Source organism: Pseudopodoces humilis, chromosome 5 (assembly GCF_049639895.1).
Source record: "Pseudopodoces humilis isolate 2021_Gansu_Grassland_sample_001 chromosome 5, ASM4963989v1, whole genome shotgun sequence".
Taxonomy (NCBI): domain Eukaryota; kingdom Metazoa; phylum Chordata; class Aves; order Passeriformes; family Paridae; genus Pseudopodoces; species Pseudopodoces humilis.
In genome coordinates this window covers 3,229,346-3,250,002 of record NC_142204.1, presented here as the reverse complement: position 1 = coordinate 3,250,002, position 20,657 = coordinate 3,229,346, and the positions used below count along the sequence as shown (strand labels likewise).

At 39.2% G+C, this 20,657-nt stretch overlaps 1 long non-coding RNA gene across 2 annotated transcripts; it reads right to left on the bottom strand.

The window, feature by feature from the left end:
- Positions 1-16,828: 16,828 nt before the first annotated feature.
- Positions 16,829-19,448, bottom strand: LOC106628374 (uncharacterized). Of its 2 annotated transcripts, none has more exons than XR_001331758.2 (3): positions 19,317-19,448; positions 18,515-18,663; positions 16,829-17,228 (listed from the first exon to the last, which is right to left on the bottom strand). It is a non-coding gene; the product is annotated as an uncharacterized LOC106628374 (long non-coding RNA). The 2 variants fall into 2 exon arrangements; XR_015772510.1 differs by having other exon boundaries at positions 18,515-18,660.
- Positions 19,449-20,657: the final 1,209 nt, after the last annotated feature.

Genomic DNA, 20,657 nt, shown 5'->3' with positions numbered 1-20,657 from the left:
GCATTTTCACAAGTCATAAAACACAGCAGGAGGTGTGGTTATCTTAAGGAGGAGCGAAAGGGGGAGTCAGTCCTGAGGGATTTTATGAACCACAGCCAGGTGCCTGTGGAATCCCCCAGAGGAAGGAGGGAAGGAGGGAAGGAAGGAAAGGAAGGAAGGAAGTGGCGGAAGGAAGTGGCGGAAGGAAGGAAGTGGCGGAAGGAAGTGGCTGAAGGAAGGAAGGAAGTGGCGGAAGGAAGGAAGGAACTGGCGGAAGGAAGGAAGGAAGTGGCGGAAGGAAGTGGCGGAAGGAAGTGGCGGAAGGAAGTGGCGGAAGGAAGTGGCGGAAGGAAGTGGCGGAAGTGGCGGAAGGAAGGAAGGAAGGAAGGAAGGAAGGAAGGAAGGAAGGAAGGAAGGAAGGAAGGAAGGAAGGAAGGAAGGAAGGAAGGAAGGAAGGAAGGAAGGAAGGAAGGAAGGAAGGAAGGAATGGACAGAGAACATTTCACACTGGGCAGGGAGGAAGGAGAAAACAGGAAAAAGAAAGGCAGATTTGAATGCAGAGTATCTTCTTCAGCCCAGTTTCTGTTCTCCCCACATAATACTTCCTCTTTTTTTTTATTTTTTTTAAAATTTTTACTACAAGAAACAAAATTTTCCCAGAATCTAGATGGGTTTATTTGTCTCTAAGGAAAAAAAAAATGCAAGCAAGGAAGTATCACAATTACCCTGGCTCTGATTCTCAGCCATTCCTTGTGTCAGAATAACTGGCACTCACACCTTTATCTCCTCTTGTTTCACATATTAGAGATCACAACTGAAATAAAGTTTGGTAGCTTTAGAGGACAGAGATCAGCAGTGGACTTGGGTGAAGGTTTCACATAAAAATAGAAACCGAAAGAAATGTCTACTCAGTAATTTTGTTAGAAGCTCAAAATTCATTAGAAGACTTCAAAATGTTTTAAGAGTTTCTGGACTTAAATTTTCCTTGACTTTTCTGCTTTTGTAGGGTGCTACAAGCCACAGAAAGACCCTCACAGTTCTGAGCTATCCAATGCTAAAAAATATGATGTTCATGAAACTACCCAGAATTTGGGTGTGTGTTTAGAAAGAATAATTCTGATTATGCCCAGCAGATCTCAATGGCATACCCTCTTTTTGACAAGGGAGAATGTGAATTTATACATTTAAATATACAGAATATTGTCATAACATTATTGGGACATAAAAGGGAAGGAACATAAATAAATTGTTTGGGTTGGAAGGGACACAAAAATTGTCTTGTTCCCACCTGCTGCCGTGGGCAGGGACACCTCCTACTAAACCAGGTTGCTCAGAGCCCCATCCAACCTGGCCTTGAACATTTCCAGGGACATCCACAACATCTCTGGGCAACCTCAGTGCCTCACATTAAAGAATTTCTTCCTAATACCTAATCAAAACCAGCTCTCTTTCAATCTCAAACCACTCCCCCTTGTCCTTTCACTCCGTGCCCTCATAAAATCTCTCTCTCTGCCTCTTAGGCTCCCTAAGAAGGCCACAATTCCCTTCTCCTCTCTTGAAGGAACCCTTCTCTTCTCCAGGCTGAACAATCCCAATTCTCTCAGCCTTTCCTTGTAGGAGAGGTGTTCCATCCCTCTAGCCATCTTAGTGGTCTCCTCCAGAGTTGCTTCAACAGGTGGATGTCCTTCCTTCCCTGTGCTGGGACCCCAGAGCTGGCTGCATTTTATACATTTAAATTCAGCTGCACATACAGCCTTTCACAGAAAACCAAAGTCTTTGCAGATGTCTGAGACTTTTCTGCATATTAAGAAAAATATTTCAGAAGTCTAAGGAGACAAGATCATTTGGCAATGCCTGCCATAACATAATTATTTAATGGATATTTTATGGCAGTACATAGAAGCCCTAAATGATAGCTGAGCTTCTCTGTGGTTGGTATTATACATACTAAGAGAGGATCACTGCCCCCAGGAAGTTTATAAACTAAATAAATAGGACAAAGATCAAGCCAAGAGGAGCATTATTATCTTTAGTTTACATATGGAGAACCGAAACACGAGGAGATAAAAATCTCTAAGTCCCACAGCCAGCCTGGGGCAAAGCAAAACCCTAATCCATTGCTAGCTCCTTCCCCTCAGCCACCTCCATCCCAAAACAGCAAGCTTGCCTGAGTTCTGCAGGCAAAGAAAAGCTTGGGCAGTGAGTAAAAGAAGGAAACAGCAATTTATAACAGACATATGTAATTTTCAAGCACAGATCTCAAAGATTAGAGACAGCAACTCTCTCTTTTTCACAGGGTGGATTGCACAGGCAGAGGAAATCATCTGTAGCCTCCCAGCCCGTTTGAAAGCACAATATAGTTGAAGTCCACTGTCCTCTGAATCTACCTGGATGAGTCATGATAGTCTTCATCTTGCAGAGTCTCATGGCAATAAAACAGCTTATCCATGGTGACTCCTGGAGTGCTTTCAGTTGTCAGAAGATGCAGCCCAGGACTAAAGAAGAGGGAGCGGGGAAAGTCACATTTTACATCTCTCAGATGCTGGGTCTGTGTCTTTCCCCAGTCCAGAATAAATTAACACAGCTCAGGCGGGCTTCTCTCATTTCCCATGGCTTTGAATGACTCCTGATCAGCCAGAAGAGTGGAGTGCTCTGTCCTCTCCCTCTCTGCCAATCAAGGGAATAGCGTGGGGTCATCATGCCAAGCACATGCTACATCCTTCTTGTGAGCTGTATTCCACACGGGGTGATCAATCTAACCCCGTGGCTCCTCTCCAGCAGCTGAGCCAGCACAAAGACACCCACACCAGGGCCCAAAAATGATGATGTCCCTCACTGTGGCCAACTTTTGTTCAGAGAGACATGACAAAATTCTGGATTCTCTGTCTCTCACAGGCATCTGATCTCATCTGCCTTCAATAGTCTCTGTCTTTTAAGTTCACTGCATTCTTGATGTTGCTGGAAGCAGAAATGATAACTGCCAATTTATTTATGGTAGAAGGTACAAATTATAAAATATCCTACAACTTTATACTTAGAGCATGAGGTATGATTGCATGTGGGTCAACATTTTTTCAAGTCCCTGCTGTACATTTATATCAGGTACAGTTCTCAGATTGGAGTTGTCACCTCTTAGCTTATTTTCTTTTTCATTTGTCTTCCTAGTAAGGAGCTTTTATGTTCTGTATAAGCCAAGACCAGAAAAAAAAAAAGAAAAGGAAAATGAGAAAAATCAGGAAATAATAGCAGCATCACTCCATATTATTTCCTCAAAATTAGCTCTAAGTCACACATTAGCCATTAACTCCTTTGACCTGTTCCTCTTTGAAAGATAGGTTCCACTGTAGGTTTCAACCTAAGACTCCAGTAGCTTCAGCACTGACATAATCTTAATTGTTTTCTGTATTTCTAAAATGACATAAATGGGAGTTCAAAAGTAGATTATAGAAAAAAATAGTATCTCAAGGTAAGCCAAATAATCATAAAATCAGCTCTTAAAAAACGCCAGTAATAAAATAGCACTTGGTAGCTTCAGTAGTAATGATCCGAAACATTTAAATTAACTATATGCATTCAAGAAATCACTGTATCATGTGCTTAAAGTGTTGGGTTCAAATGCTAATTGGAGTATAAGATGAGAAATCCAAACACAAGTCAATTTTGGTAAGAACGTGAATGCATTTATCAAAAAGATTTCAAAATGTTGATGTGAAGCCTCCTGGGATTGTTATGGATACACAGAAGATATGAACATAAAAACATAATTCATCTGTTCAAATTCTGATTCCATTCTGTTTATTTCAAGATACAACAAATTTCTGCTCCTTCCCACTTTTTTTTATTTTTTTTATTTTTTTTTTTTCAATGGTGAGCAGCATCTACTTTTTAAGTGACCCACACAGAGCTTCTGAGTCGTGCCTTGGTGAATTACAGCAATGAAACAGCCAGGTAAACACAGGGGAAATGGAGAATCTGACACCCTTCACAAGGCAATGATTTCTGTGGCCACCCTTCTAAAACACAGCTGCTTAAAAATGGATTTACCCTCCTCTACATTATTTTGCTGCTGCCAAAATTACTTTTATTTCAGAGTGGTTCAAAGTATTAAAATGTCTGTGCTGTCCAAAGAATGAAGGGCATCCCAGATTATTTAACTCTGGATGCTAGCTAGTGTATGGCAGCATGAGGATCACTCCTAGCTGAAGAGATCAGCACCCCAAAAGCTGTATGGTGCCTGTGCAAAGGCCAAAAGGGACCTTTTCCATCTCAGCTGGAATGAAAAGCTTACCTCAATGGAAAATTGAGCTTACTTATCTCAGTGGAAAATTCAATTGAAAGTTTTTTGGGTTTTTTGTTTGTTTTGTTGTTTTTTTTTCTTGTAGTAAAGAGAAACGTAATTAAGATTCCACAAAAAAATCTAGTGTTCAATGAAAAAATGTTTTGGATGTTTTGAACCAGTCTCACTGGTATGTGAACACTGCTTGATACTTCTGTTTTCTTTCTACCAATAAAACAGAAAAAGTTGAACCCACACCTGTAAGCCACGATAGTAACTGGTGTGTTTCCTGGAAATATTGTCCCCAAAACCTCTAAAGGATATCAGGTACAGACATTAAGCAACCCAGAACTACCTCCCCACTGAATGAAGGAGAAAGTGGTGTATGAGACACATCTTTAGGATATGGATCAATGCCTTCTTGTGAATATTCATCTTCATTCAGGGACTCCAATGCATCACCTCCACTGAAGGAGAAAGAGCTTCCATGCAAAAACCCACACGATGAAGCCCAGAAAAAAACCCCACATTTATTTGCAACACCCCTTTATTAGAGAAATTATGACTTCCATTAGAGAAATTATGACAGCATGAATTTTCACAGAGCCCAAATACAGAGCACTTGATCTTGTAGCTTTAAAGTTCCTTCATGCAGGGTTGTTTTTTTGGGTTTTTTTTTTGTCAGTGATTATGTATACATAGCTTTCACAGGGAATACAGGATATAAGGGACAGTAAGTATGCTTCAGCATATGGTGAAACCATATGCTTGGCTGCTTTTCTGCCTATACTACTTTTATTTATTTATTTTAAAATATGTGATTCACATTATTAGTTCAGACCTCTCTAATTTGCATGGCCATATATATGATAGATTAATTATGCTTAATCTTTAAATATTATTTATTGTTGTCTGGGGTTAAAAGAGTGTGCACAAGACAGGAAAAGAAATGGCCTGAATTTCCTATTGATGTAAATGAAGAAAGCAATATGAGTACTTTAGAGCAAAGAACTGCACTTTCTGTCATGCAGAAATCTTTGATATGTCAGACAGATTCTGAATCTGGAGTCCTCCTAATGTACCCTGCATGATTCTGCAGGAGTCAAAAAAATGGAAAACAATGAAAACAGACTTCTGGATTCTTAGTTCTGTGTCCAGTAAGTCACCAAAAAGTGAAGAAACCCAGAAACCCTGTCTATGTGCTGCTGAGGAGCCTGGAGAAAGAGGCAGGAGGAAAAGGAAAAATATTAATTCCAGAGGGACCAACATGTTTCTATATAATTGGCTCATTTTAATCTAAAACATTCCCATCATAAGTGTCAAGAACAGCCTTGCAGCAGAAATTTTTCCCTAATTTTTCCCTAATTTTCAAACTATTTTGAGTTCAATTAGAAATGCACTCCCAAACAAGGAATGTCCACATGGCAAAGAATTATAAAAATTGCCAGGGTAAGAGTCATTATTCACGGTTCTACAACAAATGAGCTCGTTAGATCACAGTCCAGTTGCTGCAGACTGGTGTCAGCCACCTCACACTGCTCTCTTTGTCTTGACTGAGTTTTCTCCCTCCTGAAAGGCCAGGGACTTGATCGAACTGGGAAATCTCCCACCCCTTTTTGATCAGAGACTTTCTGTCATTGCCTTTTCTGCAGGAGAAAGGTGACAGCTCCCATTTGGATTGCTACCTAAGGAGATCAGATGCCTGGTCTGAAATCCCTGCTTCAGCAACAGACTTCTAATGGCAGCTTAAATGTGTCACTTTTGCCTTTTTGCACCTCAATTCCTTCATGGTAGCAGAGGAATCAGAGCACTTCCCCACCCCTGAGGGCTAGGCTGTGGGGTGCTCCAAGGCCATGGGGACATCTAAGCAGCTCAGCCAGGTGTAAGACTTTGATCTCCAGAGTCATCAATCCAGCATTTCAAAAGCATTTAACTCACAATGAGAGATTTAATATTTTCAAGAAAAAGTTCACATTTTTTCTTTTTTTTTTTTCTTTCTTTTTTTTAATAGAATTTTTATCATTATTTCTTTAAACAGCTTACAAAATCCCACATACAAGTTCCAGGACTTGATCTTATTATCTGTCTTTCAATATAAACTCTCTGTTTTGTTGCAACATGAGGTTTGACCAAGAGGCATTACATCTGTGCTGGCAGCAAGTCTGTGGATGTTGATATGCCAGGCAGGAGGTAGGTGATTTTTCTGGCGACATCGCTCTCTTTCTCTAAGGGAAAACACGGAATAAAAAAGTATAGGATGACCTTGCACTAATAAGCCTCTGCCTGGAGACAGTGATTAAACCTGGTAGTGCAAGGGTTGGTTTATGAGTAATATCAGCTAAGGCACTAATGAAAGTATCCCATTAAAAAATGTATAACTTAGGGACTTGTCTGCGCTGAGAAATTTGGTCACTGCTGTTGCTGCATTAATGTGCTCTGAAGCACAAACAGGAAGGTATAACCAGGTATTGCAGCTGCCTCTTATTTCTAACTAAATTAATCAGCCAGAGGTCCTGCATTCTTTGCCAGGAGTGAAATCTTCAAACCTGGTTCTAGCTCTAGGACTTGACTGTCCAAAGGTTTCTCCTCATCAAAGTAGCTTCAGCATTAATCTCAAGTACTGGGACTTGTATGCTGTGACTTGAACTGGTTTGTGCTGCACCACTATCAATGTACTTATACAAAATGTTATCCTCATACTCAGGAGTAGCATGGGACAGGGATCAATTTGGAAACTTGCACCAGCCCGGGGCAGAAATTAAGTTGTTTCTTCATTTTCTTCATTAATGTTGTTCTGAAAGCAAATCAATTTCCCTCCATTTCACTTGAGAAATTTCCAAAGAAAAAGAGATTTGGATGGCAAGGATTGACACGTAGCCAGAGCTGTGTTGTGCAGGCAGAGCAGGTGTGATGGGACCAGACCACACCAGGATTACTGAGCCAGGTGCAAATCCACTGCTGTGCACACCTACGGTATCTGTGACACACCAAGGACCAAAACTACTCCCTGTGCACTGAGAAATCCTCCCAGCTCCTGGGCAACCAGCAAGGCAACAGTAAAACCAGTCTGGCTGCAGAGAATTTGTGCTGCAGCACACTCATTTAGGAGAATAACACCTTGAGATATGTAAAATGCAGTTCCTTTAAGGTTCACTGGCACCATTTTGGAGCATTTCAGCAGCCAATTTAAATCTTTTAGTGAATGATAGAAAAAAGAAGCCCGAGAAGAATATAAATTCATTCTCATATATGCAGAAAATTAGGAGTATTTAACCTGGGAAACTGCTTTTCTGTGATTTCAGTATTTTGGTTTTAATTAGGAAAAAAAATTTGGTGGGAAATTCCAAGCAGCTGCAACTGAGTTTGACCAGTTGGTTGACAAAAAGAAAAGAAATAAAACCAATAAAAATAGCAGTGGTCTGTGAAATAATATAAGTCATGTATGATCTTTCTCCATTGCAAATGTTGAAAATTACTGCTATAACTATTCAAAGCCTTTTTATTTTCCAAGCCATATTAACAACTAAAAAAATGAAGGTTACTGAGTGGTTATTTCCTACCCATTCCAGATTTAGCCACAAGCAAGTTAAAACTTGAGTTGGAGAAGGGGGTTAAGAAAACAAACATTGATTGCAGGAGAAAAAAGGTTCATTAAGCTATTTTTTAAGAAACTTGATCTTCTATACAGTAGAGTTCATATATTAATTTCTTTTATCAGGGCAAATTTGATGTTATCTATCTTTTGCTAAAAATATTAAAGCCATTTTTAATGTGACCTGATACACAGCAGAGTGGAAAGGCATCCTTTAGAAAAAGTAAATTAAAAGTTAAACAGAGTTCTCTGTATAATTCTGACTTTCTTCCATGACTTAAACATATCTACTCAAAAAGTGAAGTGAAAGAATCTCTAGTTTCTGAAATTTTCCACAGTCAGTTGCAGTACTAAATTGCTAAAGTAAAAGAGTAACAAAAAGGAAAGAAGATCAAATTTATTTTCTGACACAAGGACGCTTTTTTTTGCCCCTGGCCATAAAAGTTAAAGCAAAGCTTCCACAAAATATCAGAATGAGACACAAACAGCTGATGCATTTCAAGTCTGTCTTACAAACTGAAATCAGCTATTTTCCTAAGCCAGATAAAACAAACTTCAGAATGTGGGTTTTCTGCATTAAAATTTGATTTGAAGACAATTCTTCACACTCTTCACAATGGGAACAAACTTTAACTCCCCTTTTTTTAATTTAGCCCACCACAGGGTATGACTTCATACTTTTAGTTCAACAAATCAAGAGAGAAATTAAAACACATCAGTCAGTACTTTGTGCATAAACCCTTAGGTCACTGTGATATGAATCCTTCTACCATGAAACACTTATTCATTCCCCAGCCACTGTGAATACACCAGATCATCCTCTTGGGGTGACTGAACAGGATCCACACCTTGGGGGACAGGCAGATTTGTTGGGTTTTTTCCTCCTTTACCTCCCACTGGTGCTTGAAAAGGATTTGTCAGCGGGACCAAAGTGGGTGAGGGCAGAGCAAAACATTCTGGAAGCTCAACACTAAAGGTGGAGCCTCTACACACCTGCAGGAAAATTTCTGCACCTGTAAATACCCTCCTTCCCTCTCTACACCCTGCCACAAGAGCCCAGTTCTTCTGGATCCACATGGCATCCTTCTGGGGATCTTAAGAAATTATAAATCCACTGGCTGTGAGAATGAGGGAGCTCTTTTTGCAATCCACATGACTATGACCATGAGAGGTTTTTTGTGCAACCCAGCATTGTTGTTCTTGGGCATCACAGTCCTCAGTTACTCCTCTAAAGTAAAGAACCCTCGTGATTTAAGGGTGTGAGGTGGTTTCAGGGCTGTTGCAACCCTACTGAAAGCCTGGCCTGGCTAAAAGGATTTGCCATGGCATCCATCCTGTGTGTTGGCTCAGCCCCTAAATTCATCTAACTGCCAGTCCATTCTGAGATTATTATTTTTTTCTGGAGAGAGATCCGGATGATCCAGAAGGGATCTCAGGATCAAGCTTTAATGTACGTGAGAGGAACAGATTTAGAGTGCAATACTCAAACTGGCAGCACAAACAAACTCCCCTGCTGTGATCAAAACCTGAACAGAAGTCAGCTAATAATGTAAAACCCTGGTAGAATGCCAGTGGAAAGAGGAATTATGTGCCTTCTCCTACCTAAATCTTTTGACTGCATCTGCACATGGCTGTTCCTTTTGAAAGTAATGGCACTTGTTTCAGGAACTCACTGAAAGCCAAAGAACAGCTAAATCAACCCCATAGCAACTAGAACTGGAAAAGTCTCTGTACACCATGCAGAAATCTCACTGGTGGCATCTGCTCTGCTTCAGTGGACCTGCACCCCAAAGCAGAAGTTAATTTGAAAACCCAAAAAGGTAATAGTTGTTATGGCAACTGATAACAAAAATACCAATTAGCAATTTTCAACATGTGATTGAGACCCTGGAAATCTAACAAAAAATATCTAATTCTGGCAGGTTATCAGTCCTTGTACAAGAATCTACAGCTCCGTCAGATATTCCTAGGGATACACAAATTACCAATATTTGAAAACCACTAAATATTATTTGAGAAGCTTACAGGCCTGGAGGCCTCTGACTTTTCAGAGTTACAAAGATAAAACTATGGTCTATTTTAAACCCTTTTCCATTCTGATAGTCCAGGATACCAGAGACACTGGTGAAGAGCCATTATCAAGAACAGTAAACTCCAGCCTTGCAGGATCAGCCAGAACTTTATTAAGACTCCCCTTTGGTCAGAAAAGTGCCTGAGACCTTGCCTAAGGAGTAATTCCATTCAATGAAATAAATTCTGTTAACAAACACAACAATTATTTTTGTATTTGAAAACATGAAACACTGTAGCTGAACTTCTACCCAAACTACAGACACTTCTGCATCAGGAATTCTATTTTCTTTCCAAAGAAGAGAAAACACAAAAGGGAGTGGAGAACTATGATCACACATTATTTTGTTGCACCCAAAATGAAAATGCTGTCTGCAGGAAGAAAGTGACAACTCCCATTCTCCAGTTCCAAATTTCCAAATTTTAATGGTACACAACAGGTTAAAACAGTATGGAGAAAATATTGTATTATTCAATCTTGAAATAAATTTCTGCAGGCAATATTCAGTAGCTCAGTTCAACCACTAGCCCCACTGGAGAGTTTTAGTGCTCTGAAGATTAAGATTAAATTCAGAAATAGCAAAGCCAAATTTTCTAGTTTTTTTTCCAAGGGGCTGGGGGAGGATTATATATCCTTCTTACATGTACAAAATAAGTTTCCATTATTCAAGGGTTGTTCCATTGATCAGTCACAAAGACAAGCGTGGCTTTTTCTGCAGGAAGCATGAACACTACCTTCATGACACAAGGAGGTTTTGATAAACAGAAGCTTTTTAAGTATTACAGAAGCAACCATTTTTCCTTCACACCCTTTTGGAGGGGCACTGGCAATTTCAAAATGGCACACGTGATTTACATCACCAAATGAGCACACAGCACCTCGGAAATTCACTCCTAAATGGCTTCTATAGTAAAAAGGCAGTCAATTTACATGTCAGAGGAAGGCTAAACACAGGGAAAGCCTGAATATCCTCACTTACACCAGTTCACCACCACAGACCTCACTTTAGTTACACCACAGGATTCACTGGCATTATTCCTGATTTCTGCCACTTGAAATGAAAAGTGAATCAGATATTAATCAAATATTACAGGATTGTAATGAGTGATGATGCTCTGGTGATGAAAGCAGAGTAGCCTTCTATCAAAGATTTGTATGTATTACTAAGCTCATCTTGTTCTATTAAATTACTTAATTCTCAGAAGAGGTATAGTTCCAAACCAGAGAGCCAAAATCAGTTCAAAAGCAAAAAAATATATTTACATATACAGAAGAAAAATGAAAATGAGAAGAGGGAAGAGGGAAGGGGGAAGGGGGAAGAGGGAAGAGGAGAGGAGGGAAGGGAAGGGAAGGGAAGGGAAGGGAAGGGAAGGGAAGGGAAGGGAAGGGAAGGGAAGGGAAGGGAAGGGAAGGGAAGGGAAGGGAAGGGAAGGGAAGGGAAGGGAAGGGAAGGGAAGGGAAGGGAAGGGAAGGGAAGGGAAGGGAAGGGAAGGGAAGGGAAGGGAAGGGAAGGGAAGGGAAGGGAAGGGAAGGGAAGGGAAGGGAAGGGAAGGGAAGGGAAGGGAAGGGAAGGGAAGGGAAGGGAAGGGAAGGGAAGGGAAGGGAAGGGAAAAGAAGTGGTATTTTTCTCTCTCCATCTAAAGGCCTCAATACAATTTACCATCATGAATTATGTCATCACATTCCTTGAAGGAAAGTATTATATATATTTGGAGATAACGAGGATGCAAGATGTAAAGATTAAGGACACAATTTTTAGAGTCACATGTATTATTTGGGAGCCCCAGTTCTAAACCATATCAAAAGAGCCAGAACTTCAGAAGAGCAATAGATTAAAAAAAAAATAATAAAAAATTCCAGCAAATGAATAGGAAGAATGAACATCCACAGTTTCTGAAAAATCTGTCTAATAACCCCCCTGACTAGGGACTATGAACTCTAGTAGATACTTCTGGAAACACTAAACAGATCCAAACAAGCTGCAGCAGAACCAGGAACAGGGCCTGGATCTCCTGATCCAGCCTTGCCTCTTAATCACAAGACCTTTTATCATTCTTGTTCAGTTCAGGGATTTAAACAGGACCATTTTATAAATTGATGGACAGCTACCACATGGGTACAAACTTTCTCATCAAGGATATTTTGATAACTGAAAAAAACAGCTCCACAGTTTTCCAGTAATTGTTTTATTTACTTTTTTTGTTCTGGGTAAATCTGCGGTAAGCCCGTGATGTGATCACAACTCATCATAACAAGCACAACTTTCCACGGTGCAGAAACAGATGAGGACAAAATCTCCACTCAGGCAGTGTCAGAATCAGCTGCAGAACTTGTCTGCCTCGCTCTTTGCTCATTTGCCTGCAAACTCTGCTGCACATGAGTCGACTCCAGAAGTGCTGGGTGCCATGGGGTTAATGGACTCAGCCACCAAGATTCAGCAGCCAAACAGAGATGGGTGTCAGACCCCTCTGTATAACCCCCAGAGTTAAACCCAGACTTGGGAAAGGGAATCTGTGCCAATGAGAGAGAGATAAAACTTAACTAAACATGCCTCTAGTGTTAAGGGCCTCAATCAAGATAATAATGCTTTCCATTTCGTAACTACAGGTTTTATTTTACTTTAGCACCTCTTTATTAAACTCTTTGCTTCTCAAGTTCTGAAATGGAAATAATCCAGCTTTTGAAAGTAGTGATAAAAAGGTCTCCATCACTGAAGAGCTGAAGCCATGGACATAAAGAAGTATGCTAGCTATGTAGCACACATTTTAACTTTGTATTTTTATGTGCTAATGGTACTGGTTTTCAATGGTATAGGTGCTTTGGAGACCTTTGTCACCTCTCTCAGTCCAAATTATCATGACCTAACAAAAATAAAATCTATATCTGAAATAAAAAATTCCTAGTTGTTCAGTCTTTCAAAAGACTAGAGAAGATTACAATGAACAGGAATAATTCTTCTCTGGCAGGGAGATGAACTAGGTAAATGAATCAGTCCTTTCTGTATCTAATTTCTATGATCGCAAGGCATGAACACTCTGACCAAGCAATTTACATTGATTTACAAGTATAATTCATAAATCTGTGGGATCATACATCAGGATTTCGGATCAGCTTAAATAATGTGTATAAATACATTTTCACTTTATTTGTTAATGTGTTGCAAATGAGGATATAAATCTGACGTGAGCACAAGTTTACCTTGTTTTATTCACTTAAAATGACAATCACTCCCATACAAATGTCTAGCAGGGGACTACAGCACAGGCTTTACTCTGCTCTTTAACCCAGGCTCAAACCTGCAAACTAAATTTGAATCATTTACTTGTCTTCTGAGATATTTCCTCTTGACTGCTTTCTTCCTTTAAGAAAAAGATGCATTCTGAGGACCAGATCCTCAGCTATAATCCAACTAGGGCATCCTTCAGCTTTGTTCATCATCTTCAATAAAGTTATGCTAGCTCTCAGCATCTGAGGATTCGAGGTGAAATTTTTGTTCCAATTATATCAATGAGAGTTTTCCTATTGAATTAGAGGATTTCATCCTTGGCCTTTCTATGTATACACATCTTTTTAAGACTGAAGTGATATACAACAGCTCTGTATAACATGCATGTAGCAGATCCTTTTATGGAAAGCGCAGAAAGCTCTTCAGACAGTGCACATCCTGTTTCCTCCTGAACAGTTTCTGAATGTTTATAAAACAAAATATAGGATGAGTTATGTCAAAGACTCATATAAATTTTCAACACTTATAAATATTTTGGACATAAATTAACATTTAAAATTTCTTTAAGCCTATCATGCCAGCCGTAGTCTAGCTTTATTATCAGCTAGCACATAGAAAGCCTTTTTTTTTTTTTTTTTTTTTTTTTTTAGTTTTAAGAGTCCTCTTTGCCTGTGATCATATTTTTGAACCAAGGGTTTCACATAAAACCAAAATGACAGTGGACATTTAACAGGAAAGGACTGAAGCAATAAATGTCCAAAGAGCAGCTGGATCCTGTTTCAGCCTGCATGAGCTCCACCAAGTAATTGACAGTCTTATTGCCTTTCCATTTTACACAAAACTACAGTAAAAGAGTGGTTTCTTCTGGAAGCTATTCCATGTGGAATGTAACTCATATTCTGGGCAGAGTGATACTTTATTTGAACAGCCGACGGTGGCTCCATGGGTGTATATTTTGAGAGAAATTTAGTTGTGGAAATTAAAGACAGAAAAATTACATGTAGGACCCAGTTCCACTCAAATCTGTAACAGTTTTTCTATCTGCTTCCATGGGAGTTGGATCAGGCCTTCTGGGGGGAAACCCTGGTTCATCTTCTTTCAGCCAAGAATCTTCAGGACTGCACTCACAGGAGATGCTTAGGGAGTCCTGTATCAGGACTTGTTTATCAGGTAGTGTTAACCTGAAGCTGCTTATTAAAGTAAAACACCTTGCATGTTTTATATTATAAATTTTATATTTATTTTTGAGCTGCAGTGTGCTTTTCACCCCTGTTCTTCTGCTGGTCACATTTCTAATGTGGCAAGAGCAAGGACTTGATCCAGCACCACCAAACACGTGGAAGCCTGAGGTCAGTGAGTGTTTAAGACCTATAAACATTTACACATGCTTAAACCTCTGAAGGTTTCAACAACCTCCCTCCCTCCCTAATTTCAACACCTGGAAGAATCAAAGCGAGCTGGGGGAGAAACAAGCCCCACAAATTTTCACCTCTGCGCTCCTGCTTATATCTCATTACTTCTGCTAATTTATGCCACAAAGCATAAAGTAAACCCAGTGTTCCAAAGGAATATAAATGACATAATTTAATGTGACTAAGAGATATACAGATGGCACTGCATTTCCTCCACAGTGTGGAGAGGTCAGGCAGCAATTGGCTATAACACAAACTAAGCTAATACAGAGTTACAAGCTGCCAGATCTTGGTCCCTCTTACTAACAGCCTATGCTATGTGAAGTAATTGAACATGCAGCAACTTAAGTTAGGGACAATGTTGGAAAATGTCAGTGCTGCAGCTTGAAATATCTTGATATTAATAGAAAATATTTTAGGAGGTTTTAATGATGGAAGGTTCAGAGGGAAAAGTATTTTGGGTGAGCGTGCCCAGATCTGCAGCTCATCTACTACAGTAGTTTAGTCTTACCTCCTTTAAGAAAACTGCAAAAATAAATCTTGAAATTAAAAAAAAAAAGCCACTTCTATTGTTCATTCTGACATGCAAAAACAAAGTTAATAATGCCTTATTATTGCAGTGTCTCTAGTTTTTCTCTACTTTTCAGTGTCCACAATACAAGCAGTAACACAAATACAAAACCATCTCGTTTCTAGTATAAATTCTCTCTCTGGACCCAATTCTAAGGGAACTGAACCTCATAATTTTTCAAACCAGAAACTCCATACAAACCATTCTATGACTCTTACAAAAGTTTCTGACCAGCCTTTTTTGCTTCAGAAATGTAAAAAATAGGCTTTAAAGCTGCTCCATCCATTCAGGTAAGGGAAGCTCTACCTCAGGACAAACTCTCAAGGAAGGCAAGCCCAAGGAGAGGGAAAGAAGAAGGTTTAACACTACAGATGGCCACGAGGATGTCCTTAGGGGAGGCTACAAAATACAATAATAAACAAGCACTTCCCTGAGAAAGAAATGCAGGTTAAAATGGGAATATATTTAGATACAGTGCAATCACATCTTGATTACTGCCTGCTCTCCTGTCTCCTTCCATGCCCCACAGGAGGATCAGCCAGGACACCACGAGGAACTCCTGTCGTTCCTGGAGTTATGAAACATTTGATTCACGAGATTCAGTGAGGTTGAATAAATGCCAGGTAAAACTCAAATATTTTCTGAAATAATTAGACTGCTTCACAGCCACATTTGCAACTTCTTACCTGCAATTTTGTAAACATTGACAAACACATACAATAACAGCAAAGTTTTTTAGATAAATACCATCAAATAACTCCCTAATGGTTACTCAAACCACGCTATAAAGTTATGTACAGTTTACTCGTGCAAAAGGAGTAATTTTCATGCTCCTTTAAAAGACAGAGGAGCCCTCCTGCATGATTAGATCGTTCTAATTTTGAGTAACAGTTAGAAATAAAAATATATTTTCCAAGTCATTCAGGCAAGAAGTGTGGGCAGTGTTACACACCCGAAGAGTGGGTGGCAGATGAAATTTATGAGCAGAACATATGCTGCTCTCTCAAAAATCAATGCAAGCCGCCTGCTTTCGTGTGCCAGAGCAAAGTCCTTTAGGCACCTGGGCTACCAAACTTCACCCAGGCAGCCACAGATGGCCTCCAAGGATACAGCTGTGACAAAACTGCTCCTCAGTCAGCAAGGGTTACACATCTATTACAAATCTAAGCTGGACAGAGTTTATCCCTGCCTGTCCCTAATTCCATTTACCTCCCAAACTCTCAGTCAGTACGTACCAAGTAGCAAATTCCATTTTTAGTTCTCTTTTTCCTCTTTAATCTTGTTGGTCATTTAATACTTCAGTCCACTGCCCCTTCCAAGGTTTCATTTTGCTCCTGTGATTCCCCTGGTGCAGCAGCTTCATCTTAAGGCAGGAGCTACTCAAGCTAAATGCCAGCCTTCAATGTTTTGAATTTAGATACTTTTTGAGGTGCTTGCTCTTAGACAGCATTATCTGGCTGTACTGCTTGATTAGCTATGCTCTTTCTGAGTGGTATATTTACTCCCAGGAGAACTTTATCATTCATCATACTTATGTTCATTTCACTCTTATCCCAATCACGCCAGCTTTCATGTAAAATGTAAAAAAAAAAAAAAAAAATTAAAAAAAAAAGATAGAAAAAGTAAACAAGATCAAAACCTGTTTAGTACACCTTTAGTATCACCCTTAATGTGCACACACACACTTCAGCCACAAACAAGTGTTGTGTAGCTTCTTTATGCTTGGCTTTTTCATTTTCTCCATCAGAGTTAACTGAATGTAAATACTAGGCAATGCTGTGAGAAAATATAAAGCAGTATAGAAATCTGCATAACACTAGAGAGCCAAGAGGAACAATGGAAATCCAGGGCCACCATCTGGTCCAACACAAGGCTCCATTTCAAAAGGTATCTCTTGGAGAATCCTGTTACTGAAGCACAATGTGATTTTGGATCACGGTCATTCTGCCAGCCCTGTGGCAGGGTCAGATCTCTGGAATGTAATCTAACTCAGACAGACATCTTCTTTTAGTCTTTTGTCTTACAGGAACAATTGACACCATCTGTTTCCACAAGTGCTTCAGCAGGCCTTCCATGGGTGGTGTGGTCCTCAAGGGTGCAGCTGGAAGGCAGAGGAGATAAATTTGTTCTGTGTTACAGGACACAGGAAACACAAAGCTACCTAAGCATCACAGAAGACAATTGAGGAGAGGCACCTCTTCATATCAATCAGTATTTTAGAGGGTAGTTGGAAAAGCAATCATATTAATTTCTCAGAAAATTCCTTGACAAAAAGAAAACCATGTCCTTAATGCCTAAAGGAAGACCCTCTTTCCTTCTGCTGAGTTCCTAAGAGAAAATTTTAATTTTGATTTTGAAACTTCCCACTGAGTAAATTCTCAGCTTTACTTGTTATTTAAAACCTGAGCTTTCCAGGCTCATTTTCTTGTTCTCCAGGCTGTCAGGTTGTTGCAACACTGAAATAAGGAAATAGCATTCATTTACAACTATCTAATTATGTAAGGCATCCGGTTATATTTCAGATTTCTGACTTATCAGAAGTTGCCTCAACACAAACTCTGTATCTCATTATCTGAAATAATGTTGTGAATAAGTGTTTATATATATATATATACATATATATATAAGGAAAAGAGAACAACTGCTCAACAAATGAAAGAGATGGGTACAAAATATTTATCTGAGGGCTTTGAAATGCAAAGGGGGAAAATAATCTAAGTTGATTGGTAAAAATAGAAGGACAGCCTTGTGCATAGGCAAATTAACAGAACTCATTAAACAGGAGTTTTTGTGGTTGCAAAAATCACTGTAATGTTCTGGAAATCATTGGCAAAGCAATGCTTCAGAACTTGGATAAATCATTTACCCTTTTTTGGTTAATTTCAGCTGTTTCAAAAGCTGTTGAAGAATTTCATCAGAATAAGAATTTGAAAAGCAGTTAGGACAAGAGTCACAAAGTTTACTCTTCAAAGGACCACTGTTACACAAAAGGACAGCAAATAGGTTATTAGGCCTATTTCATGGGCCCCAAAATTACGTTCCATATCAAAGGGCAGAAATTATCACAATTCCATGCAAAATCCGTCACAGTGCGTACACCAGTCATACCCCTCCGAGTCAGTGGAAAATCAGAACTAATATCTCTACTAAGATATGATCTGCACTATGGAAGAAATTGTATTTTCATCCTACTTCATCATCCCCTCTGTCTTGCCTTTAGACGTTGTCGTATCCTCTCCAATCAGCTGCTCTCCAAAGTTCTCTTGGCTCGTTTATTTTCCATCCTCCCAACCTTTCTCCCAGCCCTGAGGTCTACCCCAGAGCACCCAGGAGTGAATAAAACAGGAGGGAACAACTCGAGAACCCCACCAACAGTGGCAATTTCACCTTCAGCCCCAGAGGTTTCTTGAACTTGGATGTTGAGGCTGAGCCAGGAATCCGAGGAAGTGGCTGCTGGGTGAACCAGGTGAAGATGGTGAGTGGGAATCATCCTCACAACACCTTCCAAAGGCTCTCACTGGCTTCCCAGCCTGCTACTGGGCAAAAAACCACCAAAATGTGGATCTTGAGCCACACAGGGAAGTTACTTGGAAATAAAAGCACCTATAACTATTTACACCAGCTGAAATATTTTTATATTTAAATATTACACAGGGTTTTTTTTAGAGCAGGCTCAGATTTTCAAGTTCAGATTTTGATATATATATATTAATTACCTAATCTCTCATATGCTATTATTTATCTTAAAAATGATCAAGTGCTTTTACTCTACATTTTTCACAGTTATTTTTATGCAGGCACAGTATTTTTTGCCACATAGAACACATTACGTATTTTAATATTTCCATGCATAAACCAGACTGTTAATAGAAAATACTGCAACAAGATCACAAACTTCTACCTGGTTTGGAAAAAAAAAATAAAGAAAATGGATATTTCTGCTCTCAGAAATATTTATCCTAAAAACATTCAAATCACTGCAGGTACAAAAAAAGAGTTGGTCTTAAATTTAAAAAATAAATGTTTTCAAGTACTTCTAATTAGAAAAAAAAAACCCTTTGGTCTCTGATTACTTAAACTTTTTCAATGCTGAGACATAAAATCTAGCTCAAGAACATACATGATCATGTCAATAAAATGAGAGGAGGACTGTGGGTTACACAAAAATGAATATTAAAGGTGAACCTACCGTGCAAAATTCAGTGCATCTGGTCTTGTTCATATTCACAATCAGTGCTCTCAATTATTTAGATCTATAATTTTGTTCTGTCTGTTATGATATAAGCAAATAATCCTCACCCAGCTACAGACTTCCAGCACATTCTTGCAACACAGCACAAGTGGCCAAGGCTTAAAGGTTAAATGAGATCAATATGAGCCAAACATGGAAATAAATCTGAAAACATGGCTCAGAGGGATGTACCCCACAAGGGCTTATTTCCAAATTCAGTTTCCAAAATCAGTCCAATAGCTTGGCTGCCATTGCAGTGGCTGCATCAAACATTTTAAAATGTATTTTTGACTGATTAGCCTCCTCAATAAAAGCAGTAGCAGAGGAGAGAACTAAACCTGAATGTCCAAAAGGCTGCACCTTACTTTCCTCCCAAATTAGGAAACTTGGCTTTTCCCTGGTCTGCCTCTGGTATTTACTAATGATTCGAACAAAAAAATTGATGGAAGTAGTTAAATTTGACAATGGTTCAATTTAAAATGATTTTTAGTTGTGGGACATTTCAGTTCTGACTCTGAAGGGAAAGCAAAGAGGAGATGAAGCCTGGCAAGCTTAGGGTTGCTGGCCAAAACGAATCTAGGATCACACACTGATGGTCCAGGAATGAGGTCCTTGGACAATGGATGTTACTGAAACCTCTGGGGAGGATGCTGGAGAATTGATTTGAATGCCATAATGAGTATATCTGCCCAGTTCCCTCAGCAGTTAAAAATAAAGTTAAAAGAAAGAGCAATCAGGAATCCTTAATGATAATATAAGGCAATGACTTATATTCAGTTTTGGTTTTGTCAGAGATTTGGGAGAAAAAAAATAGAGCAGGACAAACTATGTTAGCTGAACATGAAGTGAATCCTCCATTTAAACATTATTTTACTTTTCCTCAGATGCAGTTCTTGCTCAAAATTATTTTCCAATAATTCTGGCAAATTTTGGTCTCTGAATTAGTCACAATGAGTATGTGATGTGCACTCAAAATAGATGTTGGAGAACTCAGGGATCAGACCTCTGCTGAAAATTTTCATGTCACCAACTTTATAATTTGCTATTCAAAAATATTTTCTATTATATACCCATATTTTGTTTTTTCCTTGAAATTCCTGGTCAAAAAATGAACAGAATCACAAAAATATTTATTGAATGGTAGTGCAGACAGAGTGAAGTTTAAAAACACCAGATTAAAAATTATATAAGTAAGCTATCCAAAATTGACAGAATTACAATGCATTCATTGGTCTCTTCACTCTCCCTCCTCCCCTCAGTACTTGGAAGGACTTTTAGGACCACTTTGAGTTTAACAGG